The sequence below is a fragment of the Schistocerca nitens genome, chromosome 5, assembly GCF_023898315.1.
Source record: "Schistocerca nitens isolate TAMUIC-IGC-003100 chromosome 5, iqSchNite1.1, whole genome shotgun sequence".
Taxonomy (NCBI): Eukaryota; Metazoa; Arthropoda; class Insecta; order Orthoptera; family Acrididae; genus Schistocerca; species Schistocerca nitens.
The window spans coordinates 760,139,815-760,156,882 of record NC_064618.1 but is presented as its reverse complement, the minus strand read 5'-3'; the positions used below and the strand labels follow the sequence as shown (position 1 = coordinate 760,156,882).

The 17,068-nt window shown below is 41.9% G+C and overlaps 1 protein-coding gene across 2 annotated transcripts in view; it reads left to right on the top strand.

Moving 5' to 3' along the window:
• Positions 1–17,068, top strand: part of LOC126259709 (sodium/hydrogen exchanger 2-like) — a 1,006,529-nt gene that overhangs the window by 648,246 nt on the left and 341,215 nt on the right. The gene's annotated exons all lie outside the window — the stretch shown is intronic.

Below are 17,068 nucleotides of genomic sequence, written 5' to 3'. Positions count from 1 at the left end.
AGTGGCGGTGCGGTCCCCTACGGCACTGCGTAGGATCCTACGGTCTTGGCGTGCATCCGTGCGTCGCTGCGGTCCGGTCCCAGGTCGACGAGCACGTGCACCTTCCGCCGACCACTGGCGACAACATCGATGTACTGTGGAGACCTCACGCCACACGTGTTGAGCAATTCGGCGGTACGTCCACCCGGCCTCCCGCATGCCCACTATACGCCCTCGCTCAAAGTCCGTCAACTGCACATACGGTTCACGTCCACGCTGTCGCGGCATGCTACCAGTGTTAAAGACTGCGATGGAGCTCCGTATGCCACGGCAAACTGGCTGACACTGACGGCGGCGGTGCACAAATGCTGCGCAGCTAGCGCCATTCGACGGCCAACACCGCGGTTCCTGGTGTGTCCGCTGTGCCGTGCGTGTGATCATTGCTTGTACAGCCCTCTCGCAGTGTCCGGAGCAAGTATGGTGGGTCTGACACACCGGTGTCAATGTGTTCTTTTTTCCATTTCCAGGAGTGTATATCTTGTAATCTGACTTGTTCCACATCATATCGATAAAATAATCGGGAAAATTATCAACGGAAAATGACATAACTAAAACTTAAACTAAAACTGTAGCATCATTTAATAGCAGTTTATGGTTTATGTTATTCCGAATTTTCTGTTCTGTCTTGGGCTGATACTTGTATGTATTGTGTTTGCTTAACTCGCTGTCTACAATGATTTTTATATTAACTGTAATTTCATTTTGTTTTCTGTGTGAGAGGTTACCTACATCTACTGCAACCTTAGCAGTGGCTATCAAATGCTTTACAGAATTTTTCTGTATGTTCGGGATATGTTGTATTTCAGACCTTTTGTAAGGAGATTTGTTTCGTTATCTGTAAATTCTGTATTTGTGAAAGTTTCTAAACGCAGGTAAAACTGAAAATCAGTCATTTGTGATGCTAGATGTGTAAAAGTTTTGTGAGTTTCTTGTTATGGGTACGCCGAATATGTTTGCTTGTGTTCCATATATATCTGTCTACAAACTATCCTATATACTCAAAAGTTAAAGGTGTGCTTTATGTGTGCTACATAGAGTTCTTTATTCACTGTTTCTTTTCAATGTAATTTGTCCTGTATTTCTTGTCTTATCCACAATCTTGCTGCATAGATCTTGATTTGAGGTACAAGATCTGGTATTGCTGTCATTTCTATGAAGACATATGTAGGAATGACATTATATCGAAGACAACGCTTGTTATATTTGATGCCTTCAATTATCTTTACCGTTTTGACTTTTAAGTAATTCGCGTTCTCTGGCAAGAGATATAAAAGACATACAAAAACCACCTAATGGTAAATTTGTTTCATTGATGTCACTAATCTATACACAAATGTACCAGTACAGAAAACAATCGAAATAATAAAATATAACCTGTTACAATATAGGAAAATATCCATGGCTGGAACACTTGAAATTATAAATCTTTTGGAAATAGTATTAGAACAAAATTATTTTGAATTTAACAAAAAAAAATTTTACATTCAGACTTGACTTAGACTCCAAGATCACTCAATTCTTTTACAACTCCCCCCCCCCCCCCACTTCGACTTTCAGTATAATAAGCCATCTGTTACGTTGCACCCACCCGACGCACATTAAGGTCTTCCACTATTTCATAGAAGGCTACTTTTACGAAGCGATGAACCGGTTGTGGCGCCTCTGCAGGTAGACAGAGCATTTAGGAGAGATATTAGCGTCCGTGGTACTCATTAGCCGTCCGTGGATTCGCAGAACACAAGCCAGGCACCTGTCGGCACGGCGGAGCAACAACACGCTTATTTTCCCTTCCTTGCGCAGTGTAATAATGTAGTACGGCTTTGCATACGCTACGTGACGTGGGATTCAACGAACGGTAAGTATTCGTCTGCAACGACAGCGTGCAAGCAGCAAGGCATTTCTGCTTTCGCCGTATCTGAATCCGCCCTGTCACTTCCGTGAAGAGAGATCTCAGGATTCTTCTTCCCCTACATTTACGGTATTTTATGTTTCCTTAAGTTATCGGAGAAGCATCAGAAGAACATTACAACACTTGAGTAATTTATGTACCTTAATTATTCGTAACTTTTTTGGTCGTAATCGAACATATTTCTAAAAAAAAAATTGTGGGCTATTTATTCATAGTCATTCATTTACTTTATTCCATAGCACCGTCAAAAAACAAAGATCTTCTGAGATGTGGAACGAGTCAAAATAAACACTGACAACACTTAATGTCTACGATGTATTAATAACAAACTATCATTGCACCGATTAATGCTATTTGCCTTACGCAAATAAAAAGGTCTTGTTCGTAGATTAAGTAGTTGTTTATCTTGTATGATATTTCAGTATTTACCAAATTCCATTGGTATTTCTGAGAGAAAACAGCTATCTGCACTTCTAAGAAAGGACTGTTTTCTGTTTACGAAACACTGCTACTATTCGTGCAGCTTTTCAATGAACGCTACTATCTGTCACATAGCTAATAGAAATTTTCAATTCTTGAATTTGGATAATCAGATAAGCTATAGAAGGAGAAGTATCTTTTGAATCTGCAAGGATTTCCCACTTTCTTGCTGTATAATAGACGGGGACTCTTTGCATACCTATGCTCTGGACTACTTAACTCCATTCTGTACTCAAACCAAGGAGTCAAATCTGCTTGATACAGATGCTTTGCTAAATTGTGATTTTTTTTCGTGGATTGTATTGTTGATTAAATATCTAATCTTTCTGGTCTTGTATCTCAAGCGCTCTCCAAGAAGAAACGTTTTCAGCATTATATTTCGTAAGTTATACATGAAGCAAGTCCGACAAATACTGAATGCTTCTCATTGAAGTATTTTCATTATTATTTTAACGATCTTGATATTGTTACTTTCGTTTTCGGCCTTCTCAGTACACTGATCCATATGACGATTTGTTATATCGAAGTAATTTTTCACAAGTCTGCAAATGACGGCGTTCGTTTTTGTAATTTATTGAATTAGGCGGACGATAAACATCAATTCGGTGAATGTTCTCACCAAGATAATCATCACCTGTAATTCATTGTAGTGTTGACACTGTTCCGTTCCGTGGAGTTTTCTAGTAACATCTCTATTATACAGGATGTAACTCGATTCTCTTTACGGACTTCGAGGACAGGTTTGTTATACTAAAACAACAACAAAATATCTCGTAAATGTGGGCTCTAAAATGCATACCTTAAGAGCTATGAGCACTTGCTCATCTTCGATACTGTGAAACACATTTCTTCTACTGCAGGCTCTTTTGTATCCATATTTTGGGAGGAGGTAGTATGGATCAAAATAAGAAAAAAACCTTCAATAACTATGGGCTCTAAAACGTATACCTTAAGAGCTATGATGTGTTTCACAGCAGCGAAGATAAACAAGTGCTCATAGCTCTTAAGGTATTCATTTTAGAGTCCATATTTACCAGACGTTTTTTTCTTGTTGCGGTGTAAGGAACCTATCCTAGAAGTCTGTAAAGAGAATTTAGTTACACCCTGTACAGCGGTCTTTCTAGTTCTTATTTTCACTCCTCCGTGTAAGACATTCTATTCGATCTTTCCATACTTTCATTACTTTGCTTTTTAGTAGAGTAATATGACAGTGTTAGTCTTGTTTTTATTATACCATCTTTTATTATACCGTCTTTGTGTGCCATCTCATTTCCATGATCTTCCACATGGTATGACATAACTGAAATATTACTTCTTTTCCTTTCTTTCGTAATGAGTTAACACTAGATATTATTTTGATGATAGTTCAACATTTTCGGATGTTCGTTTGAAGATACGGCTCGAAAAGCTGATGTTGATCTCTTCGGTATCACTAGTCTCTGAAACTCATTGGTTCCTACATAAATGGATCAACACAACTTCGAGTGCGTAACTGCAGAATCAAAGTTCCTGTAATACCTGCCAAGGTTCTTTCCATTACAGAATCTTCTCTGTAAACATTCAGCCAATGATCTGTTGAGTACCAGCTACCAGTTATTGAAACGTTCGTTTCGTTTCTTATTCTGAGAGGTCGTAGCATCGTGCGAAGCCTCAACGCAACCATGGTGACAATCCAAGCACTGAGCTACAATGCCTGAACATAACTTCAGATGCTGTTGTATTGGACCATGTACGGCACGTGTGCAATGTTCTCAATACGTTGCAAGTCTCAGCCGTTAACAGGAGAGTATTCTGTGTAGTGGTGAGTGCATTCTGTCAGAGCTAAGTGAGTTGTAACGTAGACAAATTGTTGGTGATCGTATGGTGTGTTCTTCCTTAACCATGGTACCAGAACTGTTTCAAGAGGAACACATCGAAGATTTACACCACATACAGGGAAATCGGAAAAACATCTCCCCCTAAGTCACAATGCGGACGAAACCGTATGTTGAGTGATCGTGACAGACTTGGAAGAGGATGGTGACGAAAAAGAAGAGGACGACAGATGTAGAAGTCAGTGCAGAACTGAATGTTGCACTCGCGAACCCAGTCGGCACCAAGGAAGCTCGAAGTGAGTCAAAAACCATCCATCACAGATGCAAATGCCTGTAGCAGGAGAAAATGGTTCCGAAGTCGTAAAAACTGGACTATAAAGCAATGGAAGAAAGTCATTAGGTCGGATGAGTCTTACTGCACACTGTTTACATGTTTTGTGAGAGTTCACGTGCCAAGAGTGATACGTGGCACGTTTCGGTGATTATTTGGGCACCCATATCGAGGTATTCCATGGGCCCCATGCTTACTCTGTGGGGTCGCATTACTGCCAGGGATTATGTAACCGTTTTGGCTGATGAGATCCATCCAGTGGTACAGCATTTGTTCCCCAATGGTGATGCAGTGTTCCAAGGCGACGGGGTCCCTGTTCACGCAGGCCGCATCGTCCAGGACAAGTTTTATGAGCACGAGGATGAACTGTCGCAAATCCCCTGGCCATCATAGTTATCCAACCTCGTGGAAACTGGGTGTATAGTAGTTTCGTGTGAATTTTTTTTCCTACTGACTTCGTTCTCCTGTTTTGGTTTTTGGTGGAGATTATCGGCAGAGGTTGCTAGGAGATAGTGGAAGCGGTGTATGAACGGTTGGCCGTGTCCAGTGGTCGGGACGCAGGATCTTTGGACCAAATTGCTAAGGTCATTGGTCCCTAGGCTTACACACTACTTAATCTAACTTATACTAACTTACGCTTAGGACAACACACACACACCCCTACCCGAGGAAGCCCCGCGAACCATGGGAAGGTGCCCGCGCGGCTGACAAGTTCAATCCCGTCTCGCGAATCAAAGCGAGGCTTGCACGATCCTTATTTAAACTAGTTTTAAAAATATAGCAGTACTGAGGGCTGATACGGGTCTGCCAAGAAACACTTTCCTGAGTGAATCTGTGGAGCGATACGTCATGTAATTTATATCGCGCCTCGCATATTGCTAGAAGTAGATTCTGACCCCGTGCGTAGGTGGAACCTTGTGCGACGGACGAAAAGAACGTTTCATCAGGTCCTGCTTTCCCTATATCACAACACTGCATGTCTTTTCCCAGTGTACATTCAACTTTCTTTCCCTCCCATATAAAGTACCCAACGTCTTCCATTTCGGATGAAGGCCCCCATCTCACCCTTTCTATATCTTCACGTTGTTACATTGCAAAACACAATGAAGTACATGACATAGACTACTTCCCACTGTACACGGCCTTTCCAATCACATATGGAGCGCGGGAAGAATGACTGCTTAACTGCGCACTCTAATGAATCTGATCTTGTCTCCGTGCTACGTAGGCTGTGACATTTTCCTAGATTCCTTATTTAATACTGGTTCCTTATACTTCGTAAGTAGACACTGAAGGGATAGTTAGTGACTATATTAAAGCCTCTGTCTGCGAAATACCGCGGCGCTCTCCCGTGAGACAAGCAAATCTGTGATCACTGACTGAAAATTGATAACTAACTTCTCATGGTTAGCGTTCACAGTCATGTAGATTTTTTTAAAAAACACGTCATATTCGCTGTTGACTCCAGACATTATTTATTTCCCTATTCCCATTTCGGCCACTGGACCATTTTCAAGTGGTTCTGCAAAAGATTTTGCTTCAGCACGTGTCAGACTTCAAAATCCGCCGACATTCATACAAGCCTATTTTTGACGGTGACATGTATACGTGTACGACGATTTTAAAATCTGACATGTGCTGAAGAAAAAACTTTTGTGGTACCATTTGAAAATGGCCCAAATGCCGAAACTGCAGTAGTGAAATAAATAATTTCTACAGTCAGTTCCGAATATAATTTCCTTTTAAGAATATACTGATAATGCGATTTCTTTACAAAAATATTGTCGTTTCCGGTTTCGAACCGACAGGTTCATCTTCAGACGATTGTTCACGTCTAGATTTACATTGGTTTTTGGCTCTTTATTACACGTTGTGGCGAAAGATCCTTGGGATGGTGGTGCTGTCATTTGGTTGTAATGTTGTTTGCTTGTCTTCGCGACATATTTAACCGTATATGAAGCACTTATTTTGTTTAGAGGGTTCCGAACTGTAGCGTGTAACATGGCGGTATGACAAAAATACGTCACTGTTTTTGAAACAGCATGGTGTAACCTAGTTTCGGTTTAGAAGAGTTCGTCTTCACACGGGGCACGCACTCGTTGAGCATGACAATGCCACACCACTCACGAGCGCTGCAACGTGTGCAGCAATCCGACGCCTTGGATTCACTGTCGTCGATCATCCTCTGTACAGTCCCGACTTGTTTCCATCCGATTTTCAGCTGTTTCCAAAACTTAAAGAACAACTTCGAGGATTTGATAGTGATGAAGCGAGACAAGCAGAGGTGAGGTTGTCGCTCCGTCAACGAAGTCAAACATTCTACAGTGACGGAATCATCAAACCAGTCTCTCGTTTGGAGAAATGCGTTCGCCTACAGTGTGACCATGTTGAGAAATATATCTGTAGGCATGAAGAATAAATATGTAGAATGTTAACAACGTTTGTTTTATTTAAAAAGCTTTAAGAGTTTTCACATAAAAAATTCGGAGGCATTGCTTTTCAGTACGCCGTCATATATCCATGTAGTGTAAAGCACTACACAAACAGACCAAAAAGTTTTTGTACAAAGATGGTGATATCACAACCGTCAACTTGGTGTTTTGTACAGAGCCATAGTCTCAAAGTTTCAGTTTTCGACAAAATAGCAAACCTCCGATCATTTTCATGCTGCTCTTCTTTCATTATGTTCAATATCCTGTGTTGGTACTGTTTCGTAAGGGTCCCATGCAGTTTAGCAATATGCTAGGATGGAGTCTTTTGTAAGCAATCTCCTGACTAAAAATTACCTGTCGCGTGATAGGACATCCAATCCTTAGGCTAAAGCAGTTAAATTATACCACGTAATTCATTGGATGCTAAATACTCGTTCAAAGTTACCTAAAACATTTCGGAAAATATCTTTGATTCTCGAAATTACAACGAAAAGAATGGCCGAAGAAGGGTACCTGTTACGGAAGTGTGAACCAGTCGCATAGTTTTTCAGGCAGAGCATTGTCACTCCAACCACAAATTAAAGCTTTCATCTGTCTTGTCGTGTCACGATATTCACTTCTCTATATATGGCTCTATGTAACGTCCTCCCTTCAAAAACTTTCATGGGGGCGACACATTTGAAACCATTTTCAATGCTTATTTTTTTCAAAATCTTTCGCTTTGCAGTGGTGTGCACGTCGTAATGAAATTTTCTGAGAGACTCAAAATGTGTGCCGTTCCAGCACTGGAATTTGAGATTGGGCTGCTAACTGCGAACGCTCTTTCTTTCCTGCTGGCTGCTGGTCGATAAAAGGAGAGGCTCCGGTTTCGAATCCGGCATAGTTTTAATTCTCCCGGTTTCATTTCCAGTCGCCGCAGTCCTTTTGTTCCTAATTTCAACATTGGTTTTGGGATCGAAACGAGTTCTCCCAGCGTAAAAGTTGCAAGTCGGAAGAAGAAGAGAATTTTCGGGATCGAAACGAGTTCTCCCAGCGTAAAAGTTGCAAGTCGGAAGAAGAAGAGAATTTTCAACACACATCTTTATGTATGTAAAAGGGGATCTTGGAGTTCAAGAGGCAATAGAAAATGGAACTGTGACTTTAAGCTCTCGGATCTGCCATAATTACCTTACGACCTCCAATAGAGAGTAATTTGATTGATTACCGTTTTTCTGCTTACCTCCCTTGTTTTCCTACAAAGTGCTGTGTTTATGTGAAATGTACCGTCCATTACATTGATTCATTGTTACAGAAAAAATAATGACGCAACGAGAAGCGAGCTTCTTCGCTGAATTACCCATCAATGTAAAATAATAAATAACAAAAAATAGACCGTTGAGTATTAAAATTGCAACAGCATGAAAATAGCACGCAACAAATATAAAATTGGGATAAGTGTACTACGTGCTTTGATATGCTAAGGATTGGCACTTCAGCGTAACTGAACGAAGTTGGTAAGAGTTACGTTGTCTTCATTCTGTGTATAACGGAACTAACACAGCTGGTTTCTCATTCAGATATCGCAATTTAATTTTGTTTGTTTGTGAGAGGATCGTGTTGATCCTCGTGTAAGAGGGACAAACGTCCAGAAGCACGTCTCGAAATTTGAAAGCGATATGTTCGTGAACTATGAAGACTGCGATTTATCGGTCAGTGATATTCCTACTCGCGTTCGTCGGCACTCTCTGACTGTTGAGCGAATATGGAATCAGTGGGTTCAGGAGGACTATACTCAGCGCCATTCAGGATGTCAATGTCCCCGTGAAACTATCGCGTGAGAGAACGTCATCTGTGATAGGTGTATGTTTGTCTTTCATCAACCTATCTTTTAAGATTAGTCGTAGAGTTAGTATTGCCTTGTGTGTTCTCCGGAACACAAACTCAGCTTCCCTGGCCTTGGATTCTACCACTTTCTTTTTCGTTCTTTCGTCTTCACGCTAATCTGGTATTTTGTCAAGATGCGTCTATCTTCCTACTGTTCTTATCGGCAGTCTCTTCCTTGTAGATAACAGCATCACCTTCAAAAGTCTGTGGAAGCAGTTAACGCTCTCTTCCAAGTCAGTAGCACATGTCATGAGCGGTAATGCCCCCATCCCAATAGCGCAGCACATCCGAAATCCCTTCTGTACCTATGGACGAATCTCCATCTAGGATGTACCAAAGGAGGTGGCGCAACGGGTAGTACTTTTGACTCACAATCGGGAGGACGACGGTTCAAATCCGCAACCGACCATCCTGATGTAGGTTTTTCGTGGTTTCCCTGAATCGCTATAGGCAAAAGCCTGTATGGTTCCTTTCAAAGCGTACGGCCGATTTCCAACACTGAAACAATTCGAGATTGTGGTCCGTCCCTATTGACCTCGTTGTAGACGGTACGTTCAACCCCAATCTTCCTTCCTTCCTTCTGAGTAACGTGGTTCGTGCTACGTGTCACAAAGTTTTCACTTCAGTCTTAGAATTGACTGGATATCCTTTGCAACTCTGCAGGGTGGGCGAGAAATCCCCGTACCCCTGTACTTCCACTTTAATATCAAATGTGAAACGTCCCCTTAGAAAAATTTATGAATTACTGTGCTGCTAAACCTCTTACATTATTTGCTTTTCAAACAGCTGAGCAAAACTGAACGTACTCAGACATTACTCTCTTTACTTATTCTGATCAACACTAAACTGACACACGATATTTTTAGCCCAACGCAATCTGACTTTCAACAATCCCTACAAAAGAATGGCCCTGACTAACATTAACCTATACCTTTGACAAATCACTTACCTCACAAAAATCTTCGTTACTCGAACTACTGCAATACAGCGAGCGCCACTACTGCCAGCTAAATAAAAGATTCTAACTACTGAAGTCACTAACTACTGATAGGCATAGTTAGCAAATGAAAGATTTTGATAAAGAACAAACAATGTATTTACCTTAATAGTGTTCAAAAGTCATAATATATATATGTATCAGTTCATGACATCCAGTCTTACAAATTTACTGTCTCTCAAAACTCCGCCATCTCTCTCCCCACATTCACCACTGCTGGCGGCTCACCTCCAACTGCGCAACGCTACGCGCTGTTCACATCCAACTGCCCAACGCTACAATAGCGAATATTACAACAATGCCAACCAGCCACAGACTGCTCACAGCACAGTCAGTGATTTTCATACAGAGCGCTACGTGGCGTTACCAACACAAAAACCTGAACAGCCTACTTACAAATGTTATGAAGCGGGATGGTAGCTTTCTTACTTCTTATCAGTGGTTGGAATTCATGTTTACATGTTTTCGCAGTCGCAGTCGAGTTTTAATTTTAGCTATGGCAGATGTGATCGGTCACAATTACACTGTTGAGGAGCGCTTAGTGACAAGTGTGTGGGTGCACTGGCGACAAGAGACAGGGCAAAGAATGAGAGAGATTATGGGAGAATTCAGGAAAATATTTAATAAGGCTCCACCGCGAAAGGCAGCACTTCTGAGTTGGGAAAGACGTGCTTTTGCCTCTGACATTGTTATAGACAGGTTGCGGAGTGGAAGGAAGAAGACACGAGAAGATCTATGTACCTGAGTTTCTGCCTTGACTGAACAATCTCCCACGAAGTCGACACATAAACGTGCTTCGGAAAACTCGGTATGCAAAGGACAACAATGCGGTATCACATGAAAAAAGACCTTAAGGTCAGACATTTTCGACTGACGTTCGTAAACTAATTATCGAGTTTCAGCATGCTGCGTTTTGTTAATGAACCATGCCAAGCTTATGTTGTCAGATGATAGTGCCATTTATCTCAGCTCACGAGCTAGAAATATTGTCGTTTGCGCCCAAGAGAATCCTGATTACCCAGTCGAGTTAGAAAGGAACCCGTCTCACGTAATGGTATGGGCAGCCTGACATCACAACATCTGCTTGGGCAGTATTTTTTTGAAGGAACTGCGAATGGCACAAATTATTTAATGTTACAGACATGGTTAATACCTCAGCTTGAGGGAAGGGGCCTCGCAAAAAGCATACGCTTGCAGCAAGACAGAGCGCCGCCTCACTGCGTTCGGGGCCAGTGTGCGAGTTCCTAAATGACGGTGGATGGGTCGTGGTTCATCAGCAACAGGGGTTAACCCCTTTTACATTGGTTTGGAAATTGCCGGTGATGAACCTGCAAAGAATGATGTTGTACAGTCTGAGGTTAAATATGTTACCTTTGTAGTACGTAATAGAGTATACATGACGTTCTGTAAAAGGAAAGGAACAGTAACGTTCTAAATAAAGATTATTGTTTACAGCTAATGTCTGCGTTGGAATTCTTTTACCAAAACTGGGAACATATAAGGACCTATCCAGACGATCTCCGCTTGGCATTCCTTGTACCGACGAATCAACAACGAATCGACGAGCTTGCTATTACATTTTATGGAAACAAGATTAATTATTCGGCGGCAGTTATTGTATTAGAAGAACTTTGGTTTTATAAGCCAAATCTGCAACAGTTGATAGAACAATTTAGGGACGCTTATAGGGAATATGTGTTTATGCCGAACGGTATAAGATGTGCTAACAGATATTATGACTTTCGACAGGGTAGATACAGACCTCTGTGGTATACATATTAGAACCACTGTAGTTAACTCAGAGTCCTTCTCAGACACACAGCCGTAGGCCACCAAGTCCTGTCCTCACCGTACCTGACAGCTACTTATCCGCATGAATCTCCACGTCGTTACGCTACAAACGAAGAATTGCGCAATGGTGTTGATGCATTTCGCAATATAACACGGGACATGCTCAGAAATGTGTCAAGAAGAACATGGAGCAGTATGGAAATGTGTTTACAGTCGATGAAGAACGTACTGATTTATCGGACACTTAATAGATAAATAAGTACAGTGTGTCCGTAAAGTCTCTCAGCAGCGGCGCGCTCCGTGTGTCTCGCATTGCGGGTTGCATTAAGGTTGGCAGCACATTCATGTCGCTGTATAAGGTAGGGGCCAGGATTCGTCGCTAGTGGCTGCAGTTATGTTGGGAGATGGGGTTCAACATTAATACAATTAAACCAATTAAATTAATGAATTACATTAATTACAATTAGATACACTGTACTAATGAATATCGCAGTAGGTGCTGGGAATTTTTACCTCTTTCTTGAAGGCATAGTTCAATACGTTGGCATTTATTTGCGAACACCTTTACCAATGTTTCTTGTGTATTCGAATGCAGATAATCAATAATCGCTGTCTTCAGTTCATCTATTATCTTTGAGTTATTTTGACACACAAATGTTTTAGCTGCACCCCAAAGGAAACAGTCGAGCAGAGACAGATCCGGTGATCGCGGGGGCCTGAGACGTTCCGTAGTAAGTTTGTCTTCAAAGATTTCATCTAAAAGTAGTAGGGACTAGTATGCCATATGAGCATAGCGTTGTATTGTTGGAAAAATAAATGACTGATCTCATTTTCATTCAGCAGGGCAATAAATGCCTCAATTATCTGGGAACAATAACTCTGGAAACGACGGTAGTACCGAAAAAGATGGTCCTATAATTCGCGCACTCTTTACGGCAACACGCACTCCGATTTTCTCTGGTGCAATAGCGTTTCTCTTAAGGCATGTGGATTTTCTGATGAAAAAATTCGTGAATTTTGGAAATTAATGTAGCCAGATATCTGAAACCAATATTCATCAGTGCAAAAGGTCCGACCTAAAATCTTGGCGAAAGATTTCAGAATAGTCCCCCACTCGGATCTTCGGGAGAAGACTGCCAAGAGGGAGGTGACCATGAGAAAACGATTGAATAACCAACGAAATGATAACGTTCCACGTGTCGGGCCGTCGAATGTCCTAAGCTTGAAGGTGGTAGCAAAGCTAGGAAACCTGAAAAGGGAAATGCAAAGGTTCAATCTAGTTACAGTAGGTATCAGTGAAGTGAAATGGAAACAAGACAAGGATTTCTGGTCAGAGGATTATAGGGTAATATCAACAGCAGTATAAAATGGTGTAATGGAAGTAGGATTCGTTATGAATAGGAAGGTAGGGCAGAGAGTGTGTTACTGTGAACAGTTCAGTGTTAGGGTTATTCTGGTAGGGTTATTCTTATCAGAATCGAAAGCAAACCAACATCGACAAAGATAGTTCAGGTACATATGCCGAAGTCGCAAGCTGAAGAGGAAGAGACAGAGAAACTATATGAGGATATTAAAAGGGTAATGCAGTATGTAAGGGGATATGAAAATCCAATAGTCATGGGGGACTGGAAAGCAGTTGTCGGGTAAGGAATAAAAGGGACAGTTACTGGAGAATATGGTCTTGGGATAAGGAATGAGAGAGGAGAGAGACTAACTGAGTTCTGTAATAAATTTCAGCTGGTAATAGCGAAAACTCTGTTCAAGAATCACAAGAGGAGGAGGTATACTTGGAAAAGGCCAGGGGATTCGGGAAGATTTCAGTTAGATTTCATCATGGTCAGGCAGAGATTCCGAAATCATATACCGGGGTATTAGGCGTATCGAGGGGCAGAAATAGACTCAGATCACAATTTAGTAGTGATGAAGAGTAGGCTGAAGTTTAAGTTATTCATGAAAAATTGATACACTAAGGAGTGGGATACGGGAATATTAGGAATAACGAGATACGTCGGAAGTTCTCTAAGGCTATAGATATAGCAGTACGAAATGGCTCAGTAGGCAGTTCAGTTGAAGAGGAATGGACATCTCTAAAAAGGGCAATCATAGAAGTTGGAAAACAACATAGGTACAAAGAAGGTAACTGCAAAGAAGCTATGGGTAACAGAAGAAATACTTCACCTGATCGATGAAAGAAGAAAGTACAAAAATATTCAGCGAAATTCAGGAATACAAAAATACAAGTCGCTGAGGAATAAAATAAATACGAAGTGCAGGGAAGCTAAGACGAAATGGGTGCAGGAAAAATGTGAAACATCGAAAAAGAAATGATTGCCCGAGGGACGGACTCAGCTTATAGGAAGTTCAAAACAACCTTCCGTGAAATTAAAAACCCGGGGTGGTAGCATTAAGGGTGCAATGGGAACTCCGCTGTTAAACGCAGAGGAGAGGGCGGATATGTGAAAGGAGTAGATTGAAGGCCTCCATGAGGGGGAATATTTGTCTGATGTGATAGAAGAAGAAACAGGAGTCGACTTAGAAGAGATAGAGGAACCAGTATTAGAATCAGAATTTAAGAGAGCTTTGGATCAAATAAGGCAGAAGGAATGGATAACATTCCATCATAATTTCTCAAATCATTGGGGGTATGGTAACAAAACGACTATTCACGTTGGTGTGTAGAATGTATGAGTCTGGCGATATACTATCTGACTTTCGAAAAAATATCATCCACACAATTCCGAAGACTGCAAGAGCTGACAAGTGCGGGAATTGTCACACAATCAGCTTAACAGCTCAGTTGCTGACAAGAATAACACATAGAAGAATGGAAAAGAAAATTGAGGATGTGTTAGGTGACGATCAGTTTGGCTTTAGGAAAGGTAAAGGCACCAGGGAGGCAATACTGACGTTGCGGTTTATAATCGAAGCAAAATTAAAGAAAAATCAAGTCATGTTCATAGAAATTCTCGACCTGGAAAAATCATTCGACAATGTAATGTAGTGCAAGATGTTCGAAATTCTGAGTCGGCCGGAGTGGCCGAGCGGTTCTAGGCGCTACAGTCTGGAACCGCGCGACGGCTACGGTCGCAGGTTCGAATCCTGCCTCGGGCATGCATGCGTGTGATGTCCTCAGGTTAGTTAGGTTTAAGTAGTTCTAAGTTCTAGGGGACTGATGACCTCAGTAGTTAAGTCCCACAGTGCTCAGAGCCATTTGAACCAATTTAAATGATCTGCTAAATGAAATGAACAGTCCAGAGAGTACGGAATGTGGATTGCGTGTAAATCGAAGAAAGACGAAAGTAATAAGAAGTATCAGAAATGAGAATAGCGATAAATGTAACATCTGGATTGGTGGTCACGAAGTAGATTAAGTTAAGGAATTCTACTACCTAGGCAGCAAAATAACCAATGATGGACGGAGCACAGCATTGTATGGTAGTGGAACACGTACTGTGGGAAAACAGGAACAGAACAGAATCGAGGCATTTGAGATGTGGTGCTACAGATCAATGTTGAAAATTAGGTGTACTGATACGGTAAGGAATGGGGAGATTCCGCGCAGAATCGGAGAGGAAAGGAATATGTGGAAAACACTGACAAGGAGAAGGTAGAGGATGGTAGAACATCTGTTCAGGCATCAGGCATCCAAGAGCGGAATTACACCAGTGCACGAGAGCTACGCTGCTGACAATCGTCGCGTTTATGTTTGTTTACGTTAGGTTTATTCTTATAATAACGAAGCATAGTAGGCTTCAAGCGGTCCTCGTGGTGTTAACACAAGTAACAGCTGCAAAACACACGCAACACTGCTATCCCCACTGTAACACCTCGGTTCAGTTTACAGTGATAAAAGCTATAGAAAGAATAATTTAAAATTAATAATAGAATTATTAGAGGGAAAAATAGTGTAGAATCAGAGTTCGGTAATTTCAGGTCAAAATTATAGTATGTCAGCAAGTAGTTTAACGTCTAAGTACAGCAAAGCCACGGAAGCTCCGTCATGGAGAAGGCAATGACGTTAAACTCTTTTGATGAAAAACCTATAAAAAGGCCTGATCGTCATTATTACCGCCTTTTTTCCTCGATTGTTTCGTTAAAGGGCGGGAAACCCGTCACAGTCAGCGAGACAATAATTAGATTGGACTTTATCGTGTTAAGATTCACGATAAACTGTTAGAATATTACGTAGATTAAAAGTGATGTAGCGTACGATCTCTGACTGTTGGTAGCAACGGAGTATTAAGGGGATTTTAGGACTTAAGTGCTAGATTGGAACTTTACGGACGTATAGACGACAGAAACTCAAATTATCTGCTGATACGAGTGAATTAAGAGGTACCGGTATTCAGATATTAACGTGCGGACTTTTGAAAGTGTCGTGTGCCGTTAGTTGCAAATCTGGACGTAGAGAGAGTGCATATCGGCATTTTTGGACTATTTAGATTCCTCCGGGCTAGGAACCTTTTAAATAGACCATCATCCATCACCATCTTAATCCTTGAACATAGAGTGAAAGTGAAATACAAGAGTGTTGTACTTATTTCATTTACCTAGTACTAATCAGTGAAGGTTTTACGGAACCAAAGCTATTCAGCAATAAGTCAGCACCATCTAGCGGAAAGCGTAGGCATTAACTAACACGCTAACTGAAGTGAACGTTTACGTGTTTTACGGACTGCTTAATATGAACTTTTGTGACTCTTTGACGTCCCCACTCCCTCCGAAAGGTGGCGCAGGCTGTCTTAATCATAAAAGAGGAGAGTTTTAGCCGGGCAAATTACTAAACAAAAGCGATATTTACAAGACTCGCAGTGATAGCAAAACACAAGGCCCGCACCTCATCGGAGAGTCGTCGCTGTCACGTCGGGAAGTAAAGCCGGAAAACCCACCGACGATACGTATCTACGAGCAGACGTCGACGTGGAGTACCTAAAAAGGTAACCACAAGAGAGTTGGGGATGCTTCACCACCCTACCACAGCAGGTTCACGGAACACGTGCAGGCGAGACCTGAATGTGGCGCCAACCTTACGCACGCTGCAAGGCGAGAAACGCCAGGCTCGCCGCTACGGTGAGTCTTTACGGACGCACGGTACTTGTGCTGAAACAAATTATATCAATTAGCATTCGATGCTAGGGGATACAGGGACTTCTCGCACACTCTGCATATTTAGGAGGTGACTGTGCGGCACTAAATGCAACGCTTCTCGGAATGCAGGAACGCGGATGCCACCCGATCGGCACGTCGCTCGATTTATTTCTGGCTGTAGAACCGTGGAGACATTTCTGAACGGGCAGCTTATTGATTCTTTACTGCGTCGGTCGAGGCCACCTTTAGAGGGACGAGGCAGTCTGTTTGGCAGCGTGGAGTACGCCGGCGTCGACGTCGGCGGAAACGCTCAGTCTGTGCGTG